At 58.1% G+C, this 17031-nt stretch overlaps 1 protein-coding gene across 2 annotated transcripts in view; it reads left to right on the top strand.

Moving 5' to 3' along the window:
- The first annotated feature begins 10525 nt into the window (after positions 1–10525).
- WASF2 (WASP family member 2) overlaps positions 10526–17031 on the top strand; it is a 29543-nt gene continuing 23037 nt past the window's right edge. For both annotated transcript variants that reach the window (XM_033080824.1, XM_033080820.1), the window contains exon 1: positions 10526–10619. The gene's annotated coding sequence lies outside the window, so the exon portion shown is untranslated. The remainder of the gene's footprint in view (positions 10620–17031) is intronic.

Here is a 17031-nt window from a genome sequence, read left to right as displayed (position 1 = left end):
CCCCTTCCAGGGACACCCTGAACACCCAGGTGGGCTCACAGGACCCCCCACCCAACCTCGGGGTGCTGGGGGGGAGCAGGGAGCAGCTGGCAGTGGCTGTGCCCCAGGTTGGGCATTTGGGGGGTTTTATTTCCACCCCCCCAGTCCAAGGTGAGCACAGGGGGGGTTCAGGGGTCTCCAGGTGCTGGTGGGTCACAGAGCCCCCCACACCCGGCTGGGGGTGCTGCGTGTGGCCGTGTGTGTGCATGGGAAAGCCCCAACCACAAACTGGGGGGCTTTGCTGCTCTGTGCCCCCCCCAGGAGCCCCGCAGCACCCTCAGGGTGAGCTGGGGGGTGGTGGGCGAGGGCTGGGTGCTGCCCCCTCCCCAGAGCCCCACGGGGGTCTGACACCCCCAGCTCGAGGTGGTCCCAGCTCTGGGGGCTGCTGGGGAGGGTGAGGGTTGTAACCCCTCCCTCACACAGGGCTGGGGCCAAGCGGGGCCCGTCAGGGGCACCCCGAGGTTGTGCTGCCACCCTGGTGTCACCAAGTGTCCCCTGACTGTGACAGCATGGGGGGAAACTGAGGCACGGGAGCAGGCTGGCGCTGTGCCTGCATCCAGTACCCACCCCAAGGCGCTGAGCCCCCCTCTGACCCCTCCTGGGGGAAATTTTGGGGGTCTAGGACCCTTCATTCCTAGCTTGGCTCCGATATGATGCTTCTCACAAGCACCAAATTTACTCTTTCCCGCCCCGTTTTTCCTCTCTCCCATTTCAGGTCACAAGCAGCTCTGAAAGACGATGAAATTCCCCCCAGCAGGCAAATCCTGCCAGGAAGCATCACCTGGCACAGCCAGAGCCTCCCTGGGTATGACCAGCTGCTTGGACCACAGCTGGATTTCACTTATTTTATTATTTTTTGTCTTTTTTTAAAGCCTCAATTATATCTCTCAAGCAGCATGAGCCACTCTGGAGCCTGAAAATCCTCGTGATGGGGCTGATTGTTGGGGACTGATCAGCACAGCCCTGGGTTTGCTGGGGGAAAGGAGGAAAAATCTCAAAATTTGGAGGGGAAATGATTCTTTTGCTGTTCTGTTTTTTTGATTTATTTGTTCAGGATTTTTTTGGCTGTTTCTGGGAGCTTCTTTCGGGAGCACCCAGGGTGAGCCCAGCAGGGCCACGTGCTGTGCAGGGATGTGGGGTGAGCCAGGTCCTGGTGCCTGGCTGTACCTCGGGATGGAAATGATGATTTTAATTAAGGAGCTCTGAGGGTTCTGGCCTCGCAGGATGCTGGAGCTTGGGCACCAGGGATGAGGGATGCTCCACGTCCGACGCGTCCAGAGCTCGGACCCAGATCCGGGGGGATCTGAGGGCGCTCGGGGCTGTGCCAGGACCTGGCAGGCAGCGGGCAGAGGCGGCTCTGCCCCCATTCCCCCATTCCCCCATTCCCCATTCCCCATTCCCCCATTCCCCATTCCCCATTCCCCCATTCCCCATTCCCCATTCCCCCATTCCCCCATTCCCCATTCCCCATTCCCCCATTCCCCATTCCCCATTCCCCATTCCCCCATTCCCCATTCCCCATTCCCCCATTCCCCATTCCCCCATTCCCCATTCCCCATTCCCCCATTCCCCATTCCCCCATTCCCCATTCCCCCATTCCTCATTCCCCATTCCCCCATTCCCCATTCCCCCATTCCCCCATTCCCCATTCCCCATTCCCCATTCCCCATTCCCCATTCCCCCATTCCCCAGTCCCCCATTCCCCATTCCCCATTCCCCATTCCCCATTCCCCCATTCCCCATTCCCCATTCCCCATTCCCCATTCCCCATTCCCCATTCCCCCATTCCCCCATTCCCCATTCCCCCATTCCCCCATTCCCCATTCCCCCATTCCCCATTCCCCCATTCCCCATTCCCCATTCCCCCATTCCCCATTCCCCATTCCCCCATTCCCCATTCCCCATTCCCCATTCCCCATTCCCCCATTCCCCATTCCCCATTCCCCATTCCCCCATTCCCCATTCCCCATTCCCCACTCCCCCATTCCCCATTCCCCATTCCCCCATTCCCCATTCCCCCCGTTCCATCCCCTGGGAAGCACGGTAGGAATTCGCCCTCCTGCCCCGGGCCGGGCCGGGCCGGGCGTTCCGCGCTCCCGGGGCGGTGTGCGGGATTCACACGTGTTGCACACCCCTGTGCGCCCCCACCCCGGCCCGGGGGGGCCGTGCCGGCTCTCCGGAGGGCTGTGCCCCCTCCCGGGCAGGGCAGCAGCCGGAGCCGCCCTCGCCCCGCGGATCCGCCGGGAGCTGCCGGCAGGTTCGGACACCCCCTTCTCCTTCAAATTAATGGCTGTGCCGTGAAGAAAATTGAAGCCATTATTCTTCGCTCGCATCCTTTATACCCACCAACTTCAACCACTTGACATGCTAATCACAGCTAACGAGGGAGGGAGGCGATTTCCCACGTCAGAGCTGCAATCCAGCGGAGCCGGGCGGGAGCGGCTCCGTGTCGGGGGCACGGGCACCCCGAGAGCGGCTCGGCTGCCCCGCCCCGGCCCTCGCCAGCAGCAGCACCCGGAGCAGCCCCTTCAGCCCCTCGGAAGGGTGGTGCCACCCGGGAGTGTCGCTGTCCCCAGCCTGGGGCGGGTGTGTGGGTGATGCTGGTGGCACCGCGCTGTGACACAAAATCCCCCGTGTGCCGAGCCCAGCTGGACACCAGACCACCCTGCCTGTCCCACAGGGACGGCCAGGCCCTCGGAAGACGCCTCCAAGCCCCCGTGTGTGTCCCCCCACCCTCCTGCCGCTGTGCCGGGGTCCAGCTGAGCCCTGACGCACTCACTGCACCCGCCTGTCCACCCAGGGCTGGATCCATCCCAGCCGCCAGCCGGGCAGAAAGCTCTGGAGTCCATTAACATTCCCCGGAGCGATCTAATCCCCCTCTCTGCCCTGGCTCTGGCTTTCACTTGGGTTTTAATCAAGCCCAGCCTGGCGCCTCTGAAGCAGGGGGCGGGTGGCACCCAGCTCCCCGCGTGGCACTCGGGTGCTGCCGGCCCCGGGCGGGTGCCAGGAGGAGGGGGCAGCCGGGGGCACGGTGTGTGCAAGGGTCTCCACTCTCTGGTAATTTTAAAAGGCATTTTGGAGCCAGAGGAGCTGAGCTCAGCAGAGCCAGGGCCAGCAAAGCCAGGGAATAAAAGCACAGGCGGTTGCAGGGTTGTTATTAATATTTGCTGGATGGTGGTGGAGGGAGGGCTCGGCACCAGAGGGGAGTAGTAGGCTGGGGTCCCTGCGAGGGTGGGGGGACTGGGCAGATGGAGGCATGGGCTCCTTCCCAGCACCCCCGTGACGGGTGGGGGCTGAAGGATCCGTGCCAGCGCTCCTGGGGACTCAGCTGGGGCAGGAGAGGATGCTCCCCACGCCAGCATCCCTAAAGCAAAGCACTGGGCTCAGCTGGGCCATCCTGGGGGGCTGCAGGACACCCAGGGTGTGTCCCTGGGGACAGGAGGGTGCAGGGGGGACACCCCTGGCACTGTCCCTGGGCAGCAGGACGTGCAGGGGCACCTGGGGTGCTGAGCATCCCTGATGGGCCCCTTTGGCTGAGCCTGGGGGCTCTGCAGGGTCACCGTGGCCTTGCTGAGCGGGAAGGAGCCAGGAGTGGTGCTGGACCCTCCCGGGGTGGCAGCGGGGCTGGATGGGGGATCTGGGGATGCTGGGAGAGGGAGCAGCAGGGCACACGAGGAGTTTGGGGGGCACTGTGAGCCAGAGCGTTTGTTTTTCTGGGGGCCCTGGGTGTGAGTTATCAGCAGCGGCAGAAGCGCGGTGCTTCCCGGCCGGGAGTTCACGCAGCTCCTCGGGGAGGGATTAAGGGGATTATATTATTATTTGTTATCACTGAGGGGGGAGGAAAAAAGAAGAAACCTCCATTGCTGGGAACTCTGCCTAATCGGAGCACAGATTAGCTCCCTGCCTCCGACCGGCCGGGACGGCTCCCCCGGGCTGTCCCAGGGGCAGGGGGAGCCCAGCAGGGTGACACGGGGTCGTGGGGTCCCCAGGGACCCTCCTCGCCTGAGAGCCACGTGTGGGAGCGGCCTTTGGACCTGCCAGCTGTCAGAGGGAATGGCAGCTCCATGTGGGGGACCTTGGGTGGTTTGGGGGGATCTTGGCAGGCTCAGAGGGAGCTGGAGCCTGGCCTGGCAGCACGGGCAGGGGATTTGTGTCTCCATCAGCAGTGGAACGGGGGTGGGAGCCCCCAGTGACATCCCAGCATCCCCAGAGGGTGGGGACAGGCCCAGCCCTGGTGGGTCCTGGGCTGATCCCTGAGCATCCTGAGCATCCCCTGGCCACGGTCTCTGGTGGCCTGGGCATGGAGATGCCACTGGACACCTGGCACAGAGGGGTCCCCTTGTCCTGCTCCCTGGGGGCAGTGTCACAGCACAGGGCAGAGGAGGTGTGGGACCATGCTGGGTGCTCTGGTGCAGCTATCTCAGGAGATCCAGCTGTTTCTTCCCCCCTCTTTGAGCCCCCACCTCTGTCAGCAGGGCCAGCAGTCCCCCCAGAACAGCCTTGCACATGCACATCTTGAATTTTCCTTCCCCAAACCCCCAGCTCCCAGCAAGCAGGGCCTGAGCCAGGTTCACACACGGGGTGGAGGCACTGGGACAGCCCCTCTCCAATTTTGCCTTGCCTGGAGCAAGGCTGCAGCCGGCAGCCCACCGCAGAGAGCCCATCATTAGAGCCCCTTCCACACAGCCCATCCGCTGATGGACCCGCGATTTCCTTTAGTCTTTTATTTACACTTTATTGCTCTTGTTTTTGCACTGGCAAAGCGCTGCTGGAGAGCACAGAAATCCTTCAGATCTCGGCTGGCAGCAGAGCTCTGCCTAATCATAGTCATTATCTGGAAGCAGGTAATGGGCATCTTTCCCATGTTAATTTGAAAACAGAATCAGCGAGAGCAGGACACCGGGGACAGAGCATGTTCCCAGCACCAGCCACTCCCTCTGGATGGTTTTTGGGCAGCTTCGTGGATGTCGGGGTGAGGGTTTGGGATGGGGGAACACAGGCAGAACCACGTGCCAAGCCTCGTGGCTCAGTAAATCAGCCAGGAAAGGGGCTGCTGGCTGGAATCCCGCACGGATGGAGCCCGTCCTTGCTGCCACAGCAATAAAATCCCCCGGCCTTGTTTTTTTGGCTGCGAGGAGGATGATGGTGGCTCTCCCTCCTCCCTGCGCCACCGTCAGAACTTGCCCCCGTGGCTGGGTCCTTCGCTAACAAGGACTCGTCCCTTTTATCCCCAGCGGCAGGAGGGGATGGGGATGGAGGTGAGAGGCGAGGATTTCTCCCGGGGCCGGGAGGGGAAGGCTGGGTGGCGTTGGAGTTTCTTTTGCTGAGATACCATTAACGAGTGAGCAAAGGTTGCGGAGTCTCCATGGAGACAAGACAGCAAGAGAAGGGAGCGGGTGTGCGCTGGGTGAGAGCTGATTAGTAAATGTCAGCGGCACAGCCACTGCCCGCGCCACGTTGGCGTGGGGACGCGCCGGGCACCCCGCGCTGGGCACCCCCCGAGCATCCCCTGAGCATCCCCAGCATCCCCTGAGCATCCCAAACACCTCCTGAGCATCCCCAACATCCCCTGAGCATCCCAAACACATTCTGAGCATCCCCAACATCCCCTGAGCATCCCCAACATCCCCTGAGCATCCCCAACATCCCCTGAGCATCCCAAACACCTCCTGAGCATCCCAAACACCTCCTGAGCATCCCGGGCACCCCCCGAGCATCCCCTGAGCATCCCCAGCACCCTGGAGCATCCCAAACATCCCCTGAGCATCCCCAACATGCCCTGAGCATCCCCAACATCCCCTGAGCATCTCGGCACCTCCTGAGCATCCCCAGCACCCTGAGCATCCCAAACCCTCCTGAGCATCCCGGCACCTCCTGAGCATCCCAAACACCTCCTCAGCATCCCCAACATCCCCTGAGCATCCCAAACACCTCCTGAGCATCCCCAACATCCCCTGAGCATCCCCAACATCCCCTGAGCATCCCGGGCACCCCCTGAGCATCCTGGGCACTCTCTGTGCATCCCCAACATCCCCTGAGCATCCCCAACATCCTCTGAGCATCCCGGGCACCTCCTGAGCATCCCCAACATCCCTGAGCATCCCGGGCACCTCCTGAGCATCCCCAACATCCCCCGAGCACCCTGGGCACCTCCTGAGCATCCCAAACACCTCCTGAGCATCCCCCACACCCTGTCCATCCTGCGTGCCCGTGGCATGGTGGCTCCCCCGGGGGTCCCGTGCCCCCCTTCCCTCCCGTGTGCCCCACTGCACCCGGGTATCCCGTGCACCACGGGCACTCCGTGTGCCTCCCTGTGAATCCCAGGTCCAGGGGAATCAGGGCTGCAGGAGAAGCCTTGGGAGCACGTTTCCAAAGCAGCTCTGGTGCTGACAGCCCTGGCTCCTTTCCCACAGGGAGCAGGGATGCAGCTGTGCCTGCTGGGAAGGGGCAGTTGGCCAGGGAGGAGACGTCCAAGGCTTCAACAAGCTGCCATCTCCTCCCTCCCGTGGACAATGCCCCCGCTCCCAGTCCCTGAAGCACGCAGAGAAAGGATGAGGCTGGGCCTGCTGGATCCCACCTGGTTTTCAGCAGAATCCAAGCCCAGAATGAGGGAATCAGGGCCGGGATGAGGCACTGATCTGTGCCAGGCTCTGACCGGGGTTATCAAGGGCTTGGACACGGCTGGAGCCCACCTGGGAGGGAGCTGGGAGGCAGGAGCAGCCGGGCTGCCCTCGCCCATCCCCTGGAGCATCATTTACCTCCAGCAGAACACAGGAAAGCACCTGGCAGGCAGGAGCACCAGGGGAAAAAGTGTCGGGGGGCACTGCGGTGGGGGCGGCTGGATCCTGCAGTTTAGCAGGTTTTATTCAGCAGCTATAAACAGAGCAGGAGAGATAAAGGTTGCAGTGCAGATACAGATTAGGTAGGTCCCTTGAGGCTGTGACACCTTGAGATAGAGGCAGATCTTCAAGGGAACGGCTCGCTGGCAGCTTGGAAAACACGGAGCCGAGCGGCCTCAGCAGCACCTCAGCCCCTGGTGCACGGCCACAGCTGAGAACTGGGGGTGCTGGGGCAGGATGGGGGTTCTGGGGCAGTGTCCCAGCTATGCCATCCGTCCCTGTGCCCCGCTGAACCCCAGGGACCCTGGACACCCAGTGTGTGCTGTGCACCCCAGGGACCCCAGGTGTCCGTGTGTCTGTACATCCCAGGGACCCTGGACATCCTGTGTGTCTGTACATCCCAGGGACCCCAGGTGTGTCTGTACATCCCAGGGACCCCAGGTGTGTCTGTACATCCCAGGGACCCCAGGTGTCCACGTGTCCCAGGGACCCCAGGTGTGTCCTGTACATCCCGGGTACCCCATGTGTCCGTGTGTCCCAGGAACCCCAGGTGTCCGTGTGTCTGTACATCCCAGAGACCCTGGATACCCTGTGTGTGCTGTACATCCCAGGGACCCCAGGTGTCCGTGTGTCCGTGTGTCCCAGGGACCCCAGGTGTGTCCGTGTGTCTGTACATCCCAGGGACCCCAGGTGTCCGTGTGTCCCAGGGACCCCAGGTGTCCGTGTGTCCCAGGGACCCCAGGAGTCCATGTGTCCTGTACATCCCAGGGACCCCACGTGTGTCCGTGTGTCCCAGCCTGGCCACCCCACCCACCCCTGGGTCCCGTTTGATCCCGCCAGGACAGAGCACAGGGCAGCAGGGAGCACCAGGAAGGGCTGAGGTGGGATTCATGGAGGAAAGTGATGCAAAAAGGTGAGAAACGGCAGTGTCAGTGTGTCTGTGTGTCCATCTGTCCAGCAGGACCCCGAGGGATGGCAGCAGCGCTGGACAGACCCCTGGGGCAGCACAGGCTGTGTCACAGGGCACAGCAGGCAGGACACCAGGGACGGGCACGGCTCAGTGAGTGACCCTGGGATGGCTCTGCCAGCACGGCTCCGACAGGGATTTGTTTTCCTCCTGGCGGGAGTGCCGGTGATTTATTCGCCGTGGTTTGGTCGGGAGCAGGAGCACGGAGCAGGGAGGAGATGGATGTGTGTGCCGGTGCCCTTCATCCCGCTCCCTCCTCCCCGTCAAGCCCACAGGCTCGGTTTGATCACCAGGCACGGAGGGAGGATTTAACATCCAGGTGCACCAGCAGAAACACGGGATGGTGGGATTTCTCATCCGATCTCTGCTCCTGCAGTTTCTGGAGGGCCTCAGGCTCAGCCCAGCTCTGCCGAGGGCCGGGATGAGCTGCAGGGTCCTGGCCCCGTCCCTGCAGGGCTCGGTGCATCCCGCACAGGGCTCGGTGCATCCTGCACAGGGCTCGGTGCACCCGCACACGGCTCGGTGCACCCCGCACAGGGCTCGGTGCACCCCGCACACGGCTCGGTGCACACGCACAGGGCTCGGTGCATCCGCACACGGCTCGGTGCACCCCGCACAGGGCTCGGTGCACCCCGCACACGGCTCGGTGCACACGCACAGGGCTCGGTGCACCCCGCACAGGGCTCGGTGCACCCCGCACACGGCTCGGTGCACCCCGCACAGGGCTCGGTGCACCCCGCACAGGGCTCGGTGCACCCGCACAGGGCTCGGTGCACCCCGCACAGGGCTCGGTGCATCCTTGACAGGGCTCGGTGCACCCCGCACAGGGCTCGGTGCACCCGCACAGGGCTCGGTGCACCCCGCACAGGGCTCGGTGCACCCGCACAGGGCTCGGTGCACCCGCACAGGGCTCGGTGCACCCCACACAGGGCTCGGTGCACCCGCACAGTGTTCGGTGCACCCAGAAAGGGCTCGGTGCACCCGCACAGGGCTCGGTGCACCCGCACAGGGCTCGGTGCCCCCGCACAGGGCTCGGTGCACCCGCACAGGGCTCGGTGCATCCTTGACAGGGCTCGGTGCACCCGCACAGGGCTCGGTGCACCCGCACAGGGCTCGGTGCACCCCGCACAGGGCTCAGCCCTGCCCGTCGGCTTCAAGACGAGATTTAACATCCCCTGCACCCCGAGCCACGGCAGGACTGCTCCTGTGCTGGGCTGGAGACCGGGCAGGAGACGGGGAAATAGGGAATGGGGAAATGGGGAATGGGAACAGGGAAATGGGGAACAGGGAAACGGGGAACGGGGAAATGGGGAAACGGGAAATGGGAAACAAACAGGGAAATGGGGAAACAGGGAACAGGGAAATGGGGAAACAGGAAATGGGAAACAAGAAACAGGGAAATGGGAAACAGGTAACAGATCCCAGAGCCGAAACTCAGATTCCAGATGCCAGACTCAGATCCCAGACCCCAGATCCCTGATTCAGATGCTAGACTCAGATCCCAGATCTCAGATCCCATATCCCATATCCCATATCCCATATCCCATATCCCAGATCCCATATCCCAGACTCAGATGCCAGATCCCATATCCCACATCCCATATCCCATACCCCATACCCCATATCCCATATCCCATATCCCATATCCCATACCCCATATCCCATATCCCAGACCCATATCCCATACCCCATACCCCATACCCCATATCCCATACCCCATACCCCATACCCCATACCCCATACCCATACCCCACATCCCATACCCCACACCCCATACCCCACATCCCAGACTCATATCCCAGATCCCAGACTCAGATCCCATATCCCATACCCCATACCCCAGACCCCATACCCCATATCCCACACCCCATACCCCATACCCCATACCCCACACCCCACACCCCATACCCCATACCCCATACCCCATATCCCATATCCCATATCCCATACCCCATACCCCACACCCCACACCCCATACCCCATACCCCATATCCCACACCCCAGACCCCATATCCCATACCCCACACCCCAGACCCCATATCCCATACCCCACACCCCATACCCCATACCCATACCCCATACCCCATACCCCATATCCCATACCCCATATCCCATACCCCATACCCCATACCCCATACCCCACACCCCATATCCCATACCCCCCATCCCAGACCCAGCCCCAGCCCCGCCCGCCCTGGTCTGACACCCCCGCTCCCCCAGGTGGAACTTTCCTGCCGGGGCGGGAGACCATAGAGGCGACAGGCGACACCACAGCGGGGCCCTCCGGGGAGGGGCGGAAGTGACAGACACCCCTCTCCGACAATGCTACTTGGAACAATATCCAGTTCTGACTTTCATAAGCACAAAAAATATATATATTCTTAAGATGTCGTAACAGTGATTGGTGGCGCGGTTCTCCCCTCTGTGCCCGCAATCTGTTCCCAGACTGCCCAGGGCTGCCCCCGTCCATGTCCCCTCTTGGTACACTCCTCGTCATTTGCTCTCTTTGCGCGGCCGGCTTGGGTGCGGCTCTTCCGCTGCGCCAGGGCCCTACGAAAGTGGCGTAGGACAGTTTTGATGGACAGGGGGCTGCAGCCAATGGCGCGGCAGCATCCGCGGGCGGGCAGCCAATGGCGCGGCGGCGCGGCGGGCGGGGGAGGCGGGGCGAGGGCCCGGCAGGGCAGGGAGGGGGAGCCGTGGAATGGCGGACGGGCGGGCCGGCCCGCCCTGGTGGTAGTGAGACCGGGGGCGAGGAGGGGACAGCCGCCGACAGGGTGAGTGCGACAGGGGCGAGCGGGCCTCCCCAGCGCCCCCGGGCCGTCTCTTCCCGGGGAAAAGAGGCAGAGGCGCTGGAGTGGGCCGCAAGGCCCTTGCCAAATAGTGAGTTATAGGGCAGAAGCGGGCGGTGTTTCCTGCCACATAGTGAGCCGGTGCTGCGGTCCCGGGCCGGGTTCGGGGGCTCTGTCCCGCTCCGGGCTCCATCCCCGGCCTGACAGCGGAGTTGGGGCGGGTGTGCACCCGGGCCGGGCTGGCCCCGGGGAATGGGGGTGTCGGGGCGGGCTGCCCGCGGGTGCTCGGAGCCCGTGCTGGCTGAAGGAAGTGTCGCCTGCGGGGCTGTCCCGGGCCTGGCCGGTGCCGGCTCTCCCGGAGCTGTCCCGGGGCTGTCCCGGGGCCTGGCCGGTGCCGGCTCTCCCGGAGCTGTCCCGGGGTCTGGCCGGTACCGTCTGTCCCAGGGCTGTCCCGGGGCTGTCCCGGGACACAGCGGGGAGCGCTGCAAACACGGGGTGCTGCAGGGTCCCTTTGAGGGGAGCAGAGGGTCCCTCCCTGTGCAGACATTTGCTGCCTGAGTTTGACATTGGGAGTTGTGCAAACGTGCCCAGAGTTTGGGTGCGAGCTGGGTGCCCTATTGAAGGAAACTTCTCTGTCCTGCCCGTGTCCTGCCCCCCTCGATCCGCCTGGAACACGTTTAAGGATGTGTGTCACCCCTTGTCCATGAGCCATCCACAGAACACAAAGTCTAGAACAACTTGATGTGACCCCCTGTGGGTGCTGTAGCGTGCTTAGGGAAGTGTTTTGGTTTTTTTTTTCCCCCCTGAAAAATGTCTTAGGGTGTGGTTGGATAGTTCGGGTTAGTGCGCTGACCTCCTGGTGGCCTCAGACCGTATTTCTTCTGGAGGAGAAATAAGTTCCCAGGGAATGTCCTTGTGGCTGTACCTCTCAGCATTCTGGTTTGTGCTGGGGCTCCTTTGGGTACACATAGTCTGGAGAAAGGTGAGGATCACAGCTTCTCCCTGTCAGCTGTCACTTGACCTCAGGGCCTTTCCTGTGGCAGGATTTTTTATTTCACGTCTGGCCTTGCTGTTTTGCTTTCTTTAGCAGCAGCAGCAGAATTGGGCTCCTCTCCATAGGTCGGAGCCCTGTGGGGCTGAGGGATGTGCTGATGCTGGGAGTTCAGCACTAGGAAACACGGAAAGTCTTAAATCTTTCAGCACTGCAGATGTCGGTGGACATGAAATTCTATTAATAATGATGAAAAAAACTTCTGTTAAATGCATCTGCAGTCAGAGTCATAATTGATGGGGCCCTCTGTAGCCCTCACACTTCTGTGTCCTTCCTGAAGACTCGTGAGAGGGAGAAGATGGAATTAAAAGGTGTTGGAAGCCAATTGAGGGGCACGGATGTGCTTCCCTGAGACAAAACTGGTGCAAAAATGTCACTTTTGTAGAATCAGGGAGTGGTTTGAGGTGGAAGGCACCTTAAGGGCTCTCATTCCACCCCTACCCTGGGCAGGGACAGCTTCCACAGGGCTGGGAAGTCCCTGTTGATGGGAAGTGCCGAGCCTTGTGCGCTCAGTCACATGAGGAAGGGCAGTAGTTGTGTTTTCCACCCATTCTCAGCAGCTGCAGAATCAGTTGCTGCTGAACACTGCAGGAATTGAGAGCGCTGCGTTGCGACACTTTTCCTTCTGATTTGTCCCTTCCTGACCTTGAGTGGGTTTTGCCACAGAAACCAACTCGTAGTTTAATCCCAAACTGAGTTAAAAACAAACCAGGGCCAGCATCTCCCCATGAGAGCACGGCCAGCAGGTCCAGAGAGGGACTTTGAATCCCCTGTCCAGGAGCTTCATCCCAGCCCAGAGCTCTGGACACTTTGGGGATTTTATTCCTTTCTGAGGAATGTGCTTCAAAACATGAAGTTTGAGTGGCAGAGCGTGACCTGAGCTGGCCAGAGCTGCCTGACGCTGATCTTGGCTCAGGCTGCAGTTGTCACTGTGATCCCTGGCTGTGCTGGTGATGGTGGGATCAGACTTTTCTGGGATTTACCTTCCAAAGCCCTCATTTCTGCACAATTTAAAGGCTTGGAGTGGGCACAGCAGCTCCCTTCACTGGCATGGGGTGAAACCTTGCTGTGCTTTCTAAGTGTGGATTGTAGGAGGACAAACTTCTGGGGTGAACTCAGTGTAAACTTCCCTAAACTATTTTTCACTAGTTTTAAAAAGAACTGTGATATTCTTTGTCTTATTTTATAATGAGATCTAAAAGTAAATGTCCCAAATTCCATTGTTTTAATTTGAAGAAATAAAACCTTTCTGATGGCTCATGCCAGTACAGAAGTGGTTTCCCTATGACTAATGTGACACAGCACACAGAAATGGTGTATTTTTGTGAGTTACAACTCAGAAGGTATTTGCAGACAGTGATTCATGACAAGGAATACAACCCTGCTGATCAGTCCCCACCCAGTTTCTCAGCGTGCTTTGAATATATCTCATTCTTCAGGGCTGGTCTAGGAAAAGTTGATTCCATTCACCAATGTTAGATAATCACGGCGTGTGGGTGGAGGGGTTAAAACTTCAGTGATTGCCTCATGTGCATAAAGTTACAGCAACAAATCCCTCTCCTGGGTTTATTTTGGGTTTTTTGTGGTGATAGAAGAACAAAGGTTGGTAGGATTAATGTTTTTCAAAAATCCACGTTTTCTTTGACAGATTGTAATAAAGCAGATTTCAGCAAGTGTTAAGACTTGGCTTTAATCCTTCTAGGTAGTTTCTCTCTGTGGGTTTTCTGGACTCAGAATGTTTAATAACTTTAAATGCAAGGTTTTGGGTTTGCCTCTGCTTGGTTTGATGATAATACCGAGCCCTTGGTCATTCAGCTGAGCAAAATACGTTGCTTATGAGTCAGTCTGAGACCAGGAAAGGGGTTGAATAGCGATTGTGTTTGCATGTGCTCTGGATAAAGTTCCTGCTGTCCTCCTGCAGAATGGGACACCAGGAAAAGGCACTGCCAAAGCTCCTTCTGAGGGTTCCAGCGGCCACAGTGAGCCCTGGCCGGCGGCTCAGCTCTGCCCTTGCTCCTTTTTCAGTTCTGCAGCGAATGCACAGGAAGCAGCCCAGAAGTGACACCCTGTGAAAACCCAGGAAGGCAAAATGCAGCTATTTTCCCAGCCTGTCTTCGGGTGTGTTGCTGTTTTCAACAACACTCTGGCTGAAATGGGATCTGTAGTAAGAAATTTGTGTATTTGAGTGTTTATTCTCACTGTGCAAGGATAAATATTTGTGAGATCAGGGCCTTAGTTACCGCAGATTAACATTTATTTAAATACTTTAGGTATTTATAAACACAGGATTAAAAAAGGCTTGTGGCAATGGCTTCTGGGTAATAAGCAAATGACTGCTCAGAACAGAACCACCCTGGTGACATTTACTTCCTTTTGTATTTTTGCAACTCTATAATAAAAAGACGTTCCTGGTTCTTTTTTGAGGATGGGAGGCAGATCAGGCCTCACTGTGAAGGGAGTGCTTGGTAGAAGGTGATCAGATTCAGGCCTAATTCTGATTTATGTGACAGTTCTTTTTCCATCTGAAGGTTTGCAGGATATTTTTTTCCCTGCCTGGGAGGCAGTAGGAGGGGAGGTCCCTTCTCAGAAGAACTTAAATGTGAACTTCCACATTATTTTCTGGAGTGAACTGTTAATCACGTTCTCCGTCCCAACTCCTTCCCCACTGTACCAGGCCTGGGAAACAGCTCATCCAGCTCTACCCTAATTCCCGAAATTGCAGGGAAGCTCTCTGGTGTCAGGTTGCTCCTGGAGGAGTGGTGGAGCTCAGCTATCTCAGTGTGCATCTGCCAGGGGCTTTGATGAAGGAATTTCAAGCACCAGGAACTGGCTGGATCCCTCACAAGTGGGTCAGTGGTGACCTGCTGTGTTGCTCAGTGCCTTCTCTGTCAGCTCCTTTGGCACTGCAGGGTCCCAGGGTGGCTGTGGGGAGCAGTGAGGCTTTAGGGGACGCTGTGATGATGGGAGAGGAAGGCAGGAGATGCCTGTGAGGCAGCAGCGGTTGGGTTTGGTTCTTGAGGGCTGGAAGTTCTGCCTGGGAGGCTCTTGCTGTGTCACTGCTTCAGGTGAGCTGTTCCCAGGTCACTGCTTGGTGATCTGGGCTCTGCTGTGTTCCTGCTGGAGGCAGTGCACGGTCCAGAACGGGTCAGACACAGCCACTAAAGTGGTTTGTTCTCACTGCTCTGCAAATTAACCTGAGCCATGAGTCCTCAGTTTGGTTTGTACTGGAAGTGCTCCATAAGAGCTGAGAGCTTCTCTTGTGTTGGGTCACAGAACCCAGAACAATTCGGGTTGGAAGGGGCCTTGAAGCTCATCTCACTCCTGTGCCATGGGCAGGGACAGCGTCCACAGACCAAGTTTTTCAAGGCCTGGCCTTGAAGGTGCAGCCTGCCAGCCCTCTGCTCAGAGGGGCTTGGTGGGTATGAACGGTGATGAGTTTATTTGAACAACTCCTTTGTGAAGCAGAGCCACACGTAGATTTGAGATTAAAGTCCCCTGATGGTGCAGGGTATAAAAGGAACTGTCATTTCACTTAACATGATAAATGTGGGATTTGCTGCCCCAGGATCTCATGGATACACTGTTTAGATGAGTTAAGGAGCTGATCAGACCAGTTTGTGGAAGGGAAATCCCTGAAGGACAGTTAGGATATTGTTCATTTCCACATGGTCCTGAGGTGCAGTGGGGTGCTGCAGCACGGAAAAGCAGGAGAGCTCTTACCTTGTGCCTTGTTCCCAAGCTCTTCTCTTGCTGCATGACACCTGGCCATGACACATGGGGTGTCTGGAGGCTGGGTGATGCAGTGTGGCTGCTCCAAACTCCTGTGACTTTTGTTCATTCGCTGCTGTTCCCAGAGATGTTCCAGAGCAACCTGCCTCTTCCAAGCCTCCATTTCTCCCCGCTCATCAAACTGGGCTAATGACTCTGACCTTTTGTTTGTAAAGCAAAAGGAAAAGGATCAACAAAATACTGGAGCTTATTTACTATCATTACTGAAATGATGAGCAGTGCCACTTTGCAGCACTTCAAAGAGGCTGTGCTCATAAGATGCTGGAAATCCCTTGAGAGAGAAAATGTTTCAGATGGAAAAAGAGGAGCGCCAGTATTCCTCGCATTCTGCTCTCCTAAGAGTGCTCTCCTGCAAGGCGTGGAGGCACTGTCCCTCCAGCCCTCTCCCCTCCCAGCTGGACACTTCAAAACAGTGCTGACAAAATGTGCTGGTTTTGGTGAACACCAAACTCGCCGGTGTCGCTGCTCCGAGTTCCGCAGAAATTGTTCCCATGCTGTGGAGTTGTGCAAAGTACTCTTGTTGACCTATTGTATTACCACTAATAAGATTGAATGTGGTTTTAATTTCTCATTTCCTCTTTCTCTGGATGCCCTTTTCCTACTGCTTAGAGTCTTACTTCAGGTCTCTCTGTAGCAAAAGTCTCTTTCTGTGGCTCAAAGAATGAGCGGTGCTTTGCTTTCAGAGGCTCCGCACTGGAGGGCTTTAAGTGGCATTCAGGGGAGGCTATCAGCCACAATATCTGATGTATTGGTGTGGCTGCAGTTCATGCATGGAGTGCAAAAAATGGGATTTAATTGGGAGGGAGGGGGAATAGCGGCCTTGGCTGAATGGATGGGTGAAAGTTCCCCGACCACCCCTTAGCCCAGCAAATCGCTGGTTGAGTGCCTGCCAGAGCGGAAGCGAGTTCCCTTTCAGGCACCCTGCCTTTGTCACCGTAAGAAAAAGCACACACGCACTCGGATGGGCTTGGCCTTGCAGCTGCAAAAAAAACCCAACCAGGCGAGAGAGAACCGTGCACACACCCAGATCCTGTTCTTTCAATAGCAGCAGCTGCGGGGCCGGTGCTTTGCTGGAGGAAAGCGCAGAGCTATAAACACAGCTTGTGGAAAACCTTTACCTTCTGTCTAGGGCAGCATGAAATCACTGGCCGCTTCCCTTCTGCAAGCTAAATTAAAAACGGCTGTAATTAACTTATACAAAATAGCCTTTTGGTTGCTATTGAGAATTCAATATTGTATCAAGGAGGTTACATCTAGGGGCTGGCTTCACATGAGAGGTTTCCATAAAGCAGCTTATTATAGACCTTGTGGTAAGCTTGGCTAGAAAGGCCTGCACCCTTAGCATCCCTAATAACACAGTCTGATCTCTCTTTTCCCAAAAAGATCAGTTCAATAAAGTGATGATTCCCCCTGTACTCCAGTACCTGGTGTACTGCATCCAGCTCTGGGCCCCCAGCACAAGCAGGACCTGGAGCTGCTGGGGCAGGTCCAGAGGAGGCCTTGGAGATGATCTGGGGGCTGGGAGAGCTGGGGATGCTCACCTGGAGAAGAGAAGGC

The sequence above is a fragment of the Catharus ustulatus genome, chromosome 26, assembly GCF_009819885.2.
Source record: "Catharus ustulatus isolate bCatUst1 chromosome 26, bCatUst1.pri.v2, whole genome shotgun sequence".
NCBI classification, from domain to species: domain Eukaryota; kingdom Metazoa; phylum Chordata; class Aves; order Passeriformes; family Turdidae; genus Catharus; species Catharus ustulatus.
Note: the sequence above shows the minus strand (reverse complement) of the source record. Positions and strands in the feature narration are given on the sequence as shown.